The sequence below is a fragment of the Kogia breviceps genome, chromosome 3, assembly GCF_026419965.1.
Source record: "Kogia breviceps isolate mKogBre1 chromosome 3, mKogBre1 haplotype 1, whole genome shotgun sequence".
Lineage (NCBI taxonomy): Eukaryota > Metazoa > Chordata > Mammalia > Artiodactyla > Physeteridae > Kogia > Kogia breviceps.
Window position 1 is genome coordinate 1,662,041 of NC_081312.1, and position 4,960 is coordinate 1,667,000.

The following is a 4,960-nucleotide window of genomic DNA, read 5'->3' on the forward strand; positions in this document are numbered from 1 at the left end:
GCGCGTGCTCCCAGGACGCACAGCAGAGGGGACGCCCTGGCCAAGGCGGTCCGGCCCACCGAGTCCGCGGGCCTGTTCCCCTACCTGGGGCGTGGTCTCCCAACTTCCTCCCCCCACCACGTTTCTGTCCCGGGGGGTCCTTCATTCATTCCACACGCTCCCACTGGGCCCCTGCAATCGCCCCGCACGGGCCCTCTGCAAAGCGAAGGCTCCAGCTCTCCCCCAGCGAGCCCACGACCCACTCCCGCCCCGGAGGGCGCGGCCGCCGCGTCACCAGGACCGGGAGGCCGAGGGCTAGGAGAGCTCCTTCACCCCGCGCGGCCACCGCCAGGGCCCGGCTGGGAAGCCGACGGAGTTTCAAGTGGCGGGGGGGTGGGGGGGCGCTCGGGCTACGGGAGGACAGCAGTGGCGTCTCCGCGCAGACAGCGCGCCAGGAGCCTGGGCCCGGGGCGCCCAAACCCCAGCCCTTCCCAGGGCTTCCCAGCGCTTCCCAGCCCTTCCCAGGGCTTCCCAGCGCTTCCCAGCCTTTCCCAGTCCTTGCCAGAGCTTCCCAGCGCTTCCCAGCCCTTCCCAGGGCTTCCCAGCGCTTCCCAGCCTTTCCCAGTCCTTCCCAGAGCTTCCCAGCGCTCGGCGCCATCACGCCCCGCTGCCTCCCGCTGCGCTCGGCCCCAGGCCCGGCCTCGGGGTCTGCCGGGCGAGGTGCGCAGGGCCCGGGCCGGCCCGGGGTGCGCGGCGCCGGCTCCGAGGGCTCCTTCCAGGCGGCCCCAACCCCTGGCCCTGCTCCCGGGCCGCGCGTGGGCCTTTCCATTGCTGTCGCTGCGTGCCGGCCCGCCGGGTCTAGTGGTCCTAAACATTTCACAATTGAGCTACAGAACTGTTGAACTGTTAAGAACCACTGAACCCAGCGCGCGATCCGCGTCCGCCGCGCTCTGGAGAGAAGAGCCCCGCCGCCCGGGACCCCGGCCGCGCGCCCCGACGCCGGGACACTCAGGGGGAGCGCGGCCGCCGGACCCGGGCCCGCCCGCCCGACCGCGCCCGACGAGCCCTCGCGAGCCCAGCCGTCCCGGCGGCGCGTCCCCTCCGCCCACGGCCCCGCGATGCCCGGCGGTGCGTCCGTCCGGCGGCGGCCAGCGCCGCGGCGCCTTTTAAGCGGGTGGCCGCCCTCCCCCGCCACCGGAATGCGCCCGCGCCGCGCCGGCCCGACCGGTTTTTCCGGGCGGGGCGGCTCCCGGGCCGGCAGGTCGCGCGGCCGGTCGTCCGCGGCCCGGGCACCTGCTCGGCGCGCCCACGCGGGGGTAGCCCTGACTCACCGGCCTCCCGGCCCCGCCCGGCCCGCCGCCCCCGGCGCCCCTGGGGTCCACGCTCCGGGCCCGGGGACCATACCCGCACCGGCCTGCCGGGGACCCGGAGCGCCCGGGCTCACTGCGAGGAGGTGGGGTCGGAGGCCGAGTTGGTGCCCAAGTGAGGACCGGAGCCGGCAGGAGCCCGGGACACGGGTACCGTCCATGGGTGGCGGGAAGGCCGGCTGGACACGCCCACCCGTGTCCCTTCTCACTTCAAAGGGAACTTCGTGGGAGGGGGGAGGAGGGGCACAAATGGAAAGTGAAACTAGAGGGAGGGCGAGGACGAGCCGGCAGGTTTCTGGTTCTCAGACCCTGTCTCGTCCCAGAGGTAAGGAGGGCAGCCCGGGCCCCTCCTCAGAGCCCACGCTGGAAGCCCCACCCTGGGTGGCAGGGGGGCCAGGGCACAACATTCCTGTCCCCGTCCCCTCCACGCCCGGCAGGAGCCCCGGGCCGGCACCCCGCAGCCCCACGCACCCTGGCCTGCCCGCCCTGGCCACCGGGACGTGCCGGGGCGGCAGAGCTGCCCACTGGGGGCTGGTGGCGGAGCCCAAGCTTTAGGAAAGAGAAAATTTGGAGGGAGGTGACCCCTGAAGTCCTCGGCCCAGGGGTGGGTGGGCAGCAGGCAGTGGCCAGCAGCGTCTGGCTAAGTCCGGGGCGGCCTCACTAGGCCGTGCCACCAGCTGCACCCCCGTGTCCTCTGGGCTCAGGAGCCCAGGCTGGTCCCAGGCCGGGATGCAGCCACCGGGTCGTGACAGACCCTCTAGACCTTGTCACATATGCTGTGTGGGGTTTACCTGCGCCACCACCCGGTAAAGTGAGTAGCAAAGGTTTCATCGTTTCCATTTGCAGTTGGGGAAACTGAGGCTCAGAGAGAGGCAGTGACTTGTCAGAGGTCACACGGCGCTCCGTGGTGGAGTTGGGACTCCACAGCCCGCGTCTCTGCTGAGTCCACAGGCCTGAGTAGCAGTGTGTGTGGGGGCAGGAACCGGGGGGAGGGGGCACAGAGGTGTGTGAGCAAAACAACGAGCTTGGGAGCTCCTGCCTCCCCCCCCCGCCGCCCCCATCACCGCATGGGCGGAAAGACCCCAACTCTCCTGTCCCCTGTTCTCGCAGCCGTGGTGCAGCCCCGTCGGGGCAGACCCCTCCCTCCACACTGCCACTGTCGCCCGCGCCACAGGGGACTGGTGAGAGTGGAGAGGAAGAGGTGACCAGGGCCAGCGCCTGGGGCCCCCGCTCGCAGCAGGAGGTATTGAGGTGTGACCTGTAGCTGGGGTGCGGGCGGCCCGGACAGAAATCTGATCTTCGGATGGAAGGCACTGGGTAAACGTGGATAACGGCCTAAATGAGAGATGCTTCCCAGCAATAACCCTGGGATCCCAGCGACAGGAGATGGGCCCTTGGGAGCCGGAGCACCACCCCGAGTGAAATCACCGGGTGCGAGCCACACAGCTCCGGCCCCTCCGAGACCCTGAGGGGCTCCGGGCGCCTTGCACGTGTACCCTGCCCTCGCCGAGCCTCGCCTCACTCCCGCGTCTCCCACCAGCCCGGCGACCTCTCTCCCGGTGGCACCACCTTCAAGAGGTGAGGGGGCGCCGGTGCAGCGCCGGGCGGGCTGGTGGCCCGGCTCTGCCACGTGCCTGCCTGGGGCCCTGAGCACAGGCCTGGGCCTTAGTTTCTTCAGCTGTCAAGTGGGAAGGAAGGTGGGCGCGTGCCCATCCGGGGGCGTCGCGGGGTGGAAGCCAGCGCCCTGCAGGTGACCCTTCAACTTCGTTATCCGCGGGGCTACCCCCCTTCGAGGAGGGCAGCCCTTTACTCCCCTGCTGCGACTTGGCCATTCTCTGAGGAATGGCCCTGGGGAACTTTGCAGACAGATGCCTGAGACTTTCCAGAGCTTTCTGGGACACCTGCCCAGTCCAGGATCCGCTCATTGTAGGGCTGCTCTGCATCCCCCAAGTGTGCGGAGGGGCCTGAGAACAGGGGGCCTGGAGGGGAGCTCCCCGCATCTGCCCCGCTGGCAGAAGCCTCTCCCCTGCCCTCAATGACCCACTTGGGGAAAAGCCAGCGCAGCGAGTGCCCCCCCCCCCGCCCGGGATACCGGGCTCCAGCGGGCACTTCTCCCCTGGCAGGCTTTCTGGGAGGGAGGGCCCACGCGGGGTAACTTGGGGCACCGCAGCTCTCACAATCTGGGCTCCGCGGGGCCTGCGAGACGCGCCGAATGTGGCGTGGCCATGAGCACAGGCTCTGCCCCACCCTGTCCCCCGTCCCTCGGAAGCAGAGTCAAAGGGGGTGGCTGCGTCTGGTGAGCTGCTGTGTGCCGGCGCCACAGAGGACGTGGGGGTGGGTGCCGGCCGTGGGATGCGGCAGGTTTTCTCCAATTGTCCAGGTGTTGTCCAATGGTCCTGCCGCCCCCTGGCCTTCTGAGGGTCCCAGCCCACCGGCAACTGCAGGGGCTCCCGGCTCTGGAGCCCCAGGGCCCCTCTTCTCCGCAGGCCCCCGCTCACTGGGCTGTCGTCCGCGTATGGGGCCCCACCACGCTCATGTGGTATCACCTGCTTGTGCAAGGCTCAGGCACACCCGTGTCTGGGCAAAATCTGGAAGGCTGCCAGCCCGGGCCTGGGAACCGGGCTGAGAAGCCTAGGGGTGCGGGTGGAGCCGCCCCCGGCCCAGCGCCTCTGGGAGAGGCTGCATGGTGAGCGCACGGGAGAGCTCTTTGGGGTCACCCTTGCCCTCAGGCTGGGCCCAGCGGCTTCCTGAGCCCCCAGCTCAGGGGCCAGGACAGGTTGAAGGCAGTCCTTATGGGGGCAGTTAGAGAGGGGCCGAGGTGGTGGGGGACCTGGAGCGGAGAGGGTCATGCCCAGCAGGGCGGGGGGCGCGGTGGGGCGGGGGCTGGGGAGGGAGGCCTCAGGCCAGCCCAGGCCCAAGGGCATGCCCTTGTGGACTGCTTCTGGTGCTTCCGGTTCAGGCCATGGGCCCAAACAGCTGATTTCAGCCCCACCGGGGCCTCCGGTAAGGCACTGACACTGGCCTCAGAGCGCCACAGCCACCAGGCCTGGGCCTGCCCTGCCCATCCCACACCTGCTTACAGCAGCGCGCTCCCACCCACCCGGGCTCCCAGGATGCGCCCGGCTCATGAGAGGTAGCAGGTCCGGCGCTACCAGCAGATCAGGGGCTGCAATGAATGGGGCCGAGAGGCCAGCACACTGCAGAGGCCCTGTGAAGACCGGGCGAGGGGGGGACCAGGAGGACGACAGAGACGGTCTCCGCGAGGGAGGAGAGTCACGCAGACGCAGATGTGGGTGGGGGCTGCCTGGAGGAGGTGACTCCGAGCTTCAGGAGGAGGACTGGGAGGAGAGGACACGGGGCAGAGGCTGTCTGCGGGAGGGAACAGCCTGAACAGCAGGCGGGGAGGTGGGAAAAGTAGGGGAGGGGAACGGCCTGCCCACCCCGCCCAGGGGGCCCACACCCACACTCCCTCCTGGTGCCTTGGGAAGGATTGGCAGAGGGCCCCTCATCCCCAGGGGGCTGAAGACACCGCCCTCTGACCCAGAGCCTGGGGCCTGACACCCCACACACATACCCACGGTCCTGGGACCCAGACGGACCCACCGGAGCCGGGC